This window comes from Ruditapes philippinarum, unplaced genomic scaffold (genome assembly GCF_026571515.1).
Source record: "Ruditapes philippinarum isolate M1 unplaced genomic scaffold, ASM2657151v2 ctg3263_1_1_1_1, whole genome shotgun sequence".
In the NCBI taxonomy this organism is placed as follows: domain Eukaryota; kingdom Metazoa; phylum Mollusca; class Bivalvia; order Venerida; family Veneridae; genus Ruditapes; species Ruditapes philippinarum.
In genome coordinates, this window is record NW_026865274.1 from 80601 (window position 1) to 92464 (window position 11864).

Below are 11864 nucleotides of genomic sequence, written 5' to 3' on the forward strand. Positions count from 1 at the left end.
CTTGTTGCTTGTAAAATCCTTTATTACCAGATGACAATTAATGAAATGTAAGTATGAAAATAGCCCAAGTAATTTTCATTATCTTTCCCTGAACGATGTGTAACTTTTTTGTTCCGTTGCCATTCTGACTGACATGTTTCGATACGATAAAATAGGTGATACACATAATGAATGGAAGTGTTGTTATCTGATATGTGCGTAATACAAATGTGATGTTATAAATCTAGATTATGTTATTCTGTAACAGGATACATTTAACGACATTTTGTGTACTATGATCACCGTTAAATCGGAATGTTAATGTTTCAAACGTAAGGTGTCTCTTTTACAATCACGGAACTTGATAATCGCAAAATCAACCTATTGGTTAATGTGTCGGACCAGTAATCTAAGAATCGCTGTCTGCGTGGGTTCAAACCCTGTCAAGTGGAAGCCATTGTTTCTTTTAGAAAAAACTTTACACTCATTGCTCAGTACTAGGTAGATCCAGGACCGGATTCGAGAGTGTGTTTATAAGCTTAAAACTTCCTACACAATCGAACTAAAATAATTGCTCGCCCATATGTTCTCTTGCCGGTGGCGACGGTAAACAAACCCAAACACACACGAACTAAAACAAATTCTGTAGAAACCAAAGATTGTACAGCAAAAGTGCTAGAACAAGTGTATTCAATATTATTTGCTCAATCAACAAGAATGAACTTGAGTGCATGTTTATTGGCTAGCAAAATGACTTCTATCCTTGTCCAAGACATTTTTTATTTACTTCTTTCTGTTACATTTTTGTCCGTGTTTAAGACAACGACAGACAAATATATTATTGATGTGTTTCATTGTACGTTATTTATAACCATCGTCGGATACCCACGATTGATAAACATGTCACATAACATGCAATCATGATGAATGATAATGGTTCGGCCGTGGGTATCCGACGATGTTTATAACATGTCACACAAAAGTCATTAACTAAGTCAACGTTTAATTACGCTTTGCAGGAAAAAAAGATGTGAAGGAATCGGCGCCTGTTAGGTCTGTATACTCTGTAAATGAGTCAAATAGAGTACTTCTTTAACGAGAATGAGTAATGAAAAGAAAAACTCATTTTTTAAGTAAAATGTTGGAAGATGATATTGATTATAATTATATGGTGTTGCACGTATTCACTATTATAAGTTTACATGCCTCTGAAAAACAAACTTTGATTCATCTTTAATTTCATTTAATTAGTAGGGCCTAACAGTTTCGCTTTCAGCTAAAGCCAAAATAAAGTATTTTAGTAGTACTTGTTGTTGAGGACATTGTCAATTACAGGATATATCGGTTCCGTAGTGTAGTGGTTATCACGCTCGCTTCACACGCGAGAGGTCCTGGGTTCGAGCCCCAGCGGAACCATGCCGTTTACTTTTTTAAACGATACATAAATAAGCATAAATATATAACTTGTAAAGTATAAAAGCCCATTATTCCCAAGAAAGCTTTTATTTTGGTGAATAGTTATAATACCCAAATACTTACACATTGACCAGTTTTATGAATCACTTTTGTCATCTGTTGCTTTCTGGCAATAAGAACAGTTATAGTGAATAAGTATTGTGTATGGAAGTCAAAATACTATAATTTTGTTTACATTATGCTACTTTTGTGACAAATTATTTCTCATTTATTGCTACCTTCATCAGGTAACAAACATCTAACCTCCTCAAAAACTATAATTTATACATAAAAAAATCATGTTTGCCTTTTGTAAAGAATATAAACATATATTTGTTTCTGAGGCATAATATGCGAAACTTCAATTTCTGGGGAACGGTTGTATGATTATACAATGTTCAAAGGCATAAAGGAGAAAAAAGTAAATTTAAATCAATATATATATATATATATATATATATATATATATATATATATATATATATATATATATATATATATATATATATATATATATATATATATACAAAAAAATGAAAACAAGTGCCGGAAAAAAGTCACATATAAATAAAACAAAAAACACAGTCCATGAGTTAACTTATTTAAATAATTAAATAAGTTAACTCATGGACTGTGTTTTTTGTTTTATTTATATTATATATATATATATATATATATATATATATATATATATATATATATATATATATATATATAAACGAGGATTGATCAAAAGGTTCCTGGCCCGATGTATATCTGGTAGTCAGAGAACGCAACCCATGGTCTTACTTTTCAATATAATCGCCCTCTACATCAATGCACTTTGCCCTCCTGTGCTACAACTTGTTTTACGCTTCAAAATAGAACTCTCTTTTTTGGTCCTCAAATAACTCATTTACCGCCTCCATGACACTTCATTGCTTCCAAAACGTCTTCCACGAAGCTTGGTATTCAGTTTCGGAAACAGGTAGAAGTCAAAGGGCGCCAAGTCTGGAGAATATGGGGGATAATCAATCATGATTATCCCCTGACTTTCCCAAACAATTGAAGCCATCATCTTCCCTGCTGATGGCACCCTCTTGAATTTTTTTTTTGATTCTGGATCGAAGTGATGGACCCATGTTTCATCCTGAGTTACGATCCGGTAGATAAAATCAGGTTCATCATCGTAGCGAGACAAAAGATATCTAGCAAATGTCAAGCCTGGTCCGTTTCTGGTCGTCAGTCAACTGTCTTTGGACCCATCTAGCGGAAACCTTTGACATGCCATATATATCAGTCAGAATTGCCTGAACTGAACAAAGCTTATACCCACTTCCCTAGCAATGCTTTGCATGTCCGCCTTCTGTCGCCCATGCCCAGATCGTGCACAGCTTCGGCAGTTTCATTGTTGTTGGCCGTCCAGGCCGCTCATCATCTCCAATGCCCTCCCTGTCCGTCTTAAATCTAGAAGCCCATTTATTCACAGTGCTATAGGGAGGGCACTCCTTCCCAAGTGTATCCATGAAGTCTTCATGGAATTCCTTGGGAGACATTCCTTTCTTACAGAGTTACTTAATGACGGCTCTGATTTATACTTTCTCCATTTGGTCTAAATGACACACCCATCTACTGATCAAAGTGTGTTTTATTTTTATTTGTTTGGGTCGTCAGACCAAACAAATAATGGTAGCGAAATTTCAGGTCCTGATGCTGTAAATTGCAAATGCTGACATTAGTCCGCTTTTTTTGAAGCGGTTACTTCCCTTTATATGTACACTAACGCCGAAAAATTCAGGAGAGATCATTGCGCAAAGATTATCAAATGTCAGGCGCATTAATTTTCAAGCAAAATAGTTCCCGAAGATTTCTAATATTGTTTTATTATTTATAGATATACATGCTTACAGTAAGCTCCATTATTATTTACATCTGTGTTAAACAACAGGTTTAGCGCCGAAATATTAAGTGTTACAAACCCTGATTTAGAATGATATGGTTTTCTTCAGGCCGTTAACATATAATCATCGTGGCCAAGGGGGTTGCACGCTCGCTTAGGAATCGAGAGGTCTGGAGCTGAAATCCCAGCTCAGGCAAGTCAATTTTTTTAATTGTTTAAGTCAAATAAACATCAGTGTTGCAATTAGTCTTATAGCCAATTTACTACAGTTAAAACAGTGTAAAAGCATTGGTGGCACTATACAAAACAAATTGGTTTGTAATCTCACAACCTTCACCTTTCTAACATTATGAGAGCGCCTTCTGTGCTGTATAAAACCACGTGCAACCCGGTCAGTTATCTTCAATAAGATAATATCGGTAACAATGTATCGTGTGCAAATGACGGTGTTGTGGTTAGAAGTACATCAGGCCGAGAATTTTTTTTATCATACCTCATATATCAATAAGATAAAATATCAATAATAAACAACCTGTCTTTGCGAATAACTAATACATTAGAAATATTTGAAATCATTAAAAAATATGTGTCATAATTGAATTTGCAACGCCAAATTGAGCTGATCACAACAATGTGTGACGTTTATTGTTTGTATGATTTTGCACACATTTGTTTAAATGTAAAATGTTTAAAATGAAATATTCCATAATTCCTACCAGTATCGCATTTAAGGATAGTTAGAATTTGAAATAACTTGTGTTTAGATTTTACTGGTTTATGGTTTATCAGTTATTTGAATTCTAATTCAGAACGTTTCTATTAATCGCTGTAGTTTATCTACCGATTTCTCCAAATTAAAAAAGAGGTACAATATAATCTTTTCATTTAAAAATCTAGACTTATATACGCGGAATGATGCTTTGAATGAAATCAGGAAAATTATTACATTTTGCTATTTAACAATCCAATTTCAAAAATAAACTTCATAACTTTCCTCATCCTAAGTTCTACTGTTGTTACTAGGTTTAAAATTATTTATTATTTAGCACTGAGTAGGTGGGCATATATCTATAGATTGCGTAACATCTTTACTAAGATCTTTACCCATGGGACTATTTGTTAAACTTTATAAAATTCTATTTATTATCATTTGAACTAACCCTTAAAGAACCGTAGGATGGTTTCCCATGAATTGTTTTTAAATAGTTTTCCATTATCATTCTTGTATACATATTGAGTTTTGAGATTCTAAAAACAATTTTCATCACTTAAGGATTGTCTGTAAAGTTTACTACTAATTACTAAAATGTAATAACTTCATAATCAACATCATCATCGTCGTCGTCGTCGTCGTTGTCGTTATAATCATCGTTATCATAATCAACTTCTGATATCTACTATACGCATATTTTGTATGAAGAGTTTTCTACGAAAGATTTCATTATGTTCACCCATTTTCAGTCAAGTATAGAACTGATTTTGAAATAACAACTTAAAGTTTTAATAGTTTTGTTCTTATGTCTCGTAATAGATGTTAAAGATATTTCATATTTACTAATCTTATTTATTAAGTGTAAAGTTTTCGACAAGTGCCCCTGTAAATGCTTTATTGGTACGTAGTGGTAATTTTTTTTCTTACTGAATATAGCATTCATTTAACAAAGTCATTCATGTACAGTTTAAAAATCGGTCATTATGTGCCAGTTTTAGATTTTATCAACTAATGCGTTTTTGTTTCCAAATGTAAATCGGTTCCGTAGTGTAGTGGTTATCACGCTCGCTTCACACGCGAGAGGTCCTGGGTTCGAGCCCCAGCGGAACCATTTATCGCTAGTTTTTGTTAAAATATAACAACATTAAAAAATAAAATGTTGTGAAGAAACAACATCTTTCCTGATCGTGTGGACAGAATTGCCATTTTAAAACAACAGCAAAACAACCAGAGAGACATGTAAAAAAGAGTAAGAATTCTATTTTTCCCCTGCTTTAAAGCTGATAAAAGTGTAACATAGTAATTGTTAGGGCGTTTGTTAATAACACCGATTTCATATTTCTTCAATTTTGTTATTTAGTTCAGCAATCTTAAAAAATAATTTATTTCTTTAATAATATAGCTTGATTTGATTTTTGTTTGTTTTTTGTTTTTGTTTTTATTTTTTATTTTATATTACATAAAGTTTTTCCTTTCTTTAAATAAGAATAGGTATACATTGTCAGATTTTAGTTTTTAATAGATGTATTAAAATGTTTGAGCCTTATTGATGTGTTTGATTTATAAAATAAACCTTTAACCAAATAAATTTTCGAGATTCTATTAAGATATAAATGTATTCTTTATTAACATTCACTATTTGTTTCTTGTGTTTGTCCTTTTGTTGGAAATCATTAAAAATGACATTTCACATTTACTGTAAATCCGGTATTTTTCGCGATGTTTTAATTTTCGCTATTATTCGCGAATCGGCCGCGTCGCGAATTCATGATGCCGCGAAACATACATTATAAAAAAATAAATCTGATGACATTTCAATTTTTTTTCGAATTGTTATTAAGTTTTATAATGAATACAATAACTGAATGTAAATAATTAATATGTGCAATGTTTTATTAATATCATAATAAAGATTTGAAGGTTAAAGATTTTTCCCATTCCTTATTCCTCATGAATACATGCATGTAAAACATAAAAAGAGACAAATTTTGCACTTTACACACAAATGTGAACACATATTGTTTATTACGGTGATCAACGGACAATTTTCTTACGGTAGATGAAGTATTATAAACAAGTATATAACACCTTCTTACAATCATTTAACGATATGTCAAACACGTTTTTTGCAAACAAACAAAAAAATTGACAAATGATTAGAAAAACCGTTCATAATAAGTCAGTTGCATGTATGTAGGTACATTTTGTATATAAAATAAATATAAAAAACCGTCTCTTATTAACACCATTAATATTTACCTTGCATAAGAGCGACACAGTATAGGAATTAACTTTTTCTTGCTTTCACACATATTAGTTTGAATGGTTTCTATCTTTTTATAATTAAAAGTTTATTTCGAGCTAGGTATATATATTTGTATATATGTATGCAGGTGGGTAGATAAACAAATAAATAACATCCTAGATATGTATAGATATATGTAATGGCTGACGTCTAAAAATAGGTTGAGACTCGTTTTCAATGACCATATATCATAGACTGTTAATAAAAAATAATTGTTGCGTTTTGTTCTTTATAATATATATCTCGATTAAAATATAATTACTTTGCTGTCATATTTAAAAATTACACTGCAATGATAAGTATAGTCTGGTTTTATTGACCTGTCAATTATGAATACATCATAGGACTCATTTAAATATTCGATCCCACTTCGGTTTGGTCCGTGAAGTTTACGAGAATTAATGTGGAGTATATTAGTCATGGATTGAAAGTCACACCAGCTTAATGTGAAGGTTTTCGTTAATTCACAATAGGACAGTCGGTAAAGAAATTTGCCTGATAATTGAGAGGTCTGTGGTTCGATCCTTACTGTTGCCATTGTTTTAGTACTCTTTCTTTATTTTTGCAGTATATTTTAATGGAACAGATTTGTAGTGTGTTTTACGGCATTGAAAAGACATTTATTGATTTTAATCTGTTTTAATTTTAACCATGAATTCTTAAAAAAACATGTTATTTAAAAAGAGTATATACATAACAAACTAAGTTAAACATAATAAAAAAAACGAACAACTTAAAATAATCATATATAGATTCAATAATGTTGAAAGTATTAATAAGATAAAAAAACATGGACCAACGCGGCCTCGAACTTAAAAAACGTGTGGCACTTAGATTATAAACTCGTGATTTACCCTATTGTGCTATAACGCTGAGTACACTCAGTTTAGATATACAAATTAAATTAAATTCGATCGTACAGCGAACATCTCACGGAACTTACCGAACATCATCCGAAGATTAATATACTGTGTGCATCGACCGTATAATCAGTATGCAATTGACAGGTTAATAAAACCAAACAATACAAACTTTAATAACTTTTAAATGCGCAGCGATTGCGTAGTTGTTGCACGCCTTACACGTGCGTTTTTTCTCTCGCGCTCTAACGAAACAGGCAAAAGTTGTACATGTATAAAGTTGTACTTTCTGTGATTTTTCTTAAAGGCTATTCATATGATAAAACAATTATTGACTAGTGTGCCATTGAATATGATTTGGTATTCACCGGCAGATGACATATTGACCGAGGCGATACTAGTAAATAATTGTATATAATATTAATATACTTCTGAGTAAATAAGCAGTGTTACTATGGAGACATGACAATTTACATCTTCTAAAGCAGGTAAAAACTTTTTAAAATTAAATACAAAACTTCTTAAGGTCCAAAACTATTAAACAAAGTGACCGTGTGAATGAGAATTAACATTCAACTTATATTCTATGACAAGTTAAAACGTTAATGAACCTAGCCTTTTATCAGATTAAAACATAAGAATAAATACATGCAAAACAGTACATGATCAATATTCAGACCTTTTTAACAATGTGTATTTTTCAATTTATTTATTCTCGTTGTAGAAATAGTTTATTTGTTGTTGCTTCTTTTGCCACAGCGGCGCCGATTTTTCCCTGTCGATGTCTTTGGTTTCTGTAAAGCGTAATTACACATTGACTCAGTTAATGACTTTTGTGTGACATGTAATAAATAACTTACAAGAAACACATTGGTTATTTACTTGGCTACCGTTGTCTTATACATAAATTTGATAAAAGATAGCATATGTCTTAATTAAAGCGACATTATGCCTAAGGAATCCATATTGTTTTCAATTGTTTAGAAATGTTAAACATGTGTTAATAATATAAAAAATGGATTTAGAGCATGCAAGATGTTTTAAAACTGAAGAAAGTAGGGCTGAACGTGAAGTAACGTGTCTTAAAGGTAGCAAAATTTAAAGAAAGTGGTATTTATACTTCTATACAAAATACCAATTCATTATAATCATACCATTTGCCAACAGTGTAAAGAAAGTAAAAGATAGTTCATCTATGTGAAAAATGACTATTTTTTAAACTGGAACAAGATATACAAAAAATAAAAAAAGAAGTTTTTGATAAATAGAAATGATAGCATTTTGAGGCATAATGGGCCTTTAAACAAGGATTACCTATAGGAGTGATTAAAACAATTTTCATAGCCTGTTAACATGATTTTGGGATAATGCACATGTTTTATTGATAACAACAATTCCATTTATTATGTTTATCGCTTATGTTATCATATCAAAATATGTCAGTCAGAATGGTAACGGAAAAAACATATTTTCACTTCTGTCAAAAATAAAGATGATTAAAAAATAATTATAACTGTTTTGATTGTGATGTATTGTTTATTTTCGTTTTCGTCGGATAACAATTCAATCTTCAATACACCACGAGAAAAAAAAACCAATATACATGATCATAGAGAAAACTGATTTTGTACCTTTTGTGAAAAAAAAAACGATAACAACAAATAAATAGCAACATCATTTGCCAAGTAAAAAAAACTATAGTACAGTTGTATCTTAATTCTTAGATTGCATCCGGTAAAGATTCTACCCTTGCAACCTATGCAGCAGCACATACTACATAATACCTTAAAACAAATCATTTATGCATTTAAGAAACCGGAGATATTTCAAGCATAAAAATTATGCTGACAGTCTAGTGTTGAGAAGAAATATTGGCAAAAACGCTAAACTGTGAAGATTTTATGTTAAACAATATCAGGAATAAAAGAAGACGAAAAAAGGAGAGCGGTAAATAAGAAATGGTAGAAAAGTATAGAAAGTAAGATAAAAACCGCTCCTTGGAGCTAATTTAAACATCTCAGAAATGAAGAACTTTTCAGGTTTATGAAACCGAAGCACACTAAATAAATGCAATTTAATGGAAACTATCCTTATTTCAGTTGTTTATGATCGATATTTCATTTCAATAACACATTATAACATGTTCTTGTGAAGAGACATATATCCTTTTAAATGGCTTACAATCCCATTGGTATAAGGCCTCACTTTATCTAGTAAGAAAATAAAGTAAATTAATTTCTAGAGTGACATTATGTAAAATATGTGAAAATACAAATAACAAATTGCAACACTCAGTCATGGTCTGTTACAACCCGTTTGCAAACAAAACGGGTTGAGCGGAAACTTTCAAATTGTAATAAACTTTTCAACCCGTTTTGTAATAATTATTACAATTGGCAACTTTATTACAAAACGGGTTGTAACAATGGTCGGCCTACCAGTCAATTGATACAAAACATGAATTCAAAATTAACGGATTGGAGGAGTTATGCTATCTATAGACAAGAAATTTCCTACTCAGATAAAACATTTTATGAATACATGTATACGTATTTTCATGTCTGTATCGACACGAAATTGATGCAAAAAAGGATTGTTTTCAAGAACGCAAGAACCGATTTCCAAGTTTTAATTCAGCTTAAAACAGGTAAGATGCCAGTTTTACTTCAACAGCAGTTTAATATTTTTGCAGTAATAATATCATTTTCACTGACACGACTGCTTTGTGTCCTTGGAAAGCATGAATATAGATTTCATGTGAAACAACGCTATTTTGTCTTACTTTAGTTACTTTGTTTTCGAAACGAGATGCAAACATTATGATAAATGAATAAAGGTTGGAAGGATGGTTATAGAAAAATGTAACATATTCTGTCTGGAGGCAAATAAAATAGATAAATTCATTAAACCAGGCAAGAAATGCTAGTATTAACGTAATATATTACTCTAATTATGCAAAATACTATCCAATATTCTGACCCTACACTGTCGTTTATGTGAAATATAGTCAGGGGTTGAAATAAATCATGATATATTTCTATTTAAACTATAACTTATTTTAATAAGGTTATTTAGGATTGTAAAATATGATAAACACGATGCGGCGTTCAATGAACGCAACCCCCATACGACCCAGCAACAAGAACTAGTGGCAAGGAGCCCAGTTGGACCCCAAACAATAGGCTGACTGTGATGTAGCGAAGGTCTTAATTATGGCATCAGAAATTAAATTATTATTAAATTATACTTCTATTAACTATTATGTTGAAATATAAATTGTTAACAATGTAATTGAACCGTAAATATCAATTGGTAGGAACTCAAAGAAATAAGGTTGGCACCAATGTTAAACAAAACTTGTTGTTATGCTGACATGTTAAATACCAGTTACATACTTTAACATAATTATCTTGAATAAATAAAAAAGTAAGTTCAATTATTTAGTATGTTTTAAGTAAATAACAATCAAAGCTGGCTACTACTACTAGTGAATTTTTAAAATAATAAAGAAGTGAACACAAATACCTTAACATTTTTTTTGTAAAGTACTATATGTGAGTTATTATTTATGGACACTGAGCAGACTTGTGTCAGTTAATTCATTCGATGTCCTTTTTTTTCTTTCAGAGCTGCGCAATAACACGTTTTGATTCAGATAGTGTTTTGTACGTGTCTTGTGTTATAAAATATTTATGAGAAACGCTATTACTATTTGTCTTTCAGTGTCTAAAATATGAACACAATTTTACGGTATCAAGGAATTTTTAAGAGTTAATTCAGGGCTATTGACAAAGATTTAATTCAAGTATTTTAAAAAATTAATACCACTGTTATTGTGCAATACATGATAAATCATTTATAAGCATCTCATGTACATGTTAGTTAATTTAATTATATCTAAGTGACATTATGCCCATCAAAGTATAAATGGCCAGCGGACAGGTAAAATTAAGAATATTGTATCATAGGTATCTAATTATCAATTACTTGTCAATAATAGCCTTTCATGAAATATAATACTAATTCAACTTAATTTGACGGCAACACTTAAGCTCTAGAACAATTTGTTTGTTTCGGAAAATCACTAGTAAAAAGTAGTGATAATAATTTACAAATGCACACTAATACTTTTAGTTGCAAGGCGGTTACCATCATTTATAATTAAATATATGTGGTATTTAAACGATATAAATCTTTTAATTATGCTGTAAAATAAGTAGGGGAAAAACAGGCAAACTGAAACATAAGAAATCTGAATAAATACAATGTATGTCTTTGAATATATTTGGTATTTAGTCCCAATTCATACATTTGCAGCAATAATATCATTATCACTAATAAGAGTAATTAATAACAACAAGGATTGCAATAATAAAAAGCAAATTTTTTTTTCTCCAAATTTCAAAACAGACACAACTCAATCAACATCAATACATATTGCATTATTATATTTTTTTTAACGGCATGAATTTGAAATTTGAAATAATCAGAGTGATAAAGTACGTCTGCTGAGAATTAAACATTTTCAATTTTGGTTGATTTATGAAACTGTCGTAGTGAAGGTTAATTGGACGAATCTGTTTCTTCTCACATTGGGAATGTCTTTAACAAATGTCATTGACTAATTCCCGTTACTATGGCAAACATTTATTTCTTAACAAAGACAGAATAGTA

The 11864-nt window shown here is 30.8% G+C and overlaps 2 non-coding genes across 2 annotated transcripts; both read left to right on the forward strand.

Annotated features, from left to right (window-relative positions):
* The first annotated feature begins 1322 nt into the window (after positions 1-1322).
* Trnav-cac (transfer RNA valine (anticodon CAC)) lies at positions 1323-1395 on the forward strand. Its single transcript has one exon. It is a non-coding gene; the product is annotated as a tRNA-Val (tRNA).
* A 3668-nt stretch (positions 1396-5063) lies between these two features.
* On the forward strand, positions 5064-5136 carry Trnav-cac (transfer RNA valine (anticodon CAC)). The gene has a single exon. It is a non-coding gene; the product is annotated as a tRNA-Val (tRNA).
* The last annotated feature ends 6728 nt before the right edge of the window (positions 5137-11864 follow it).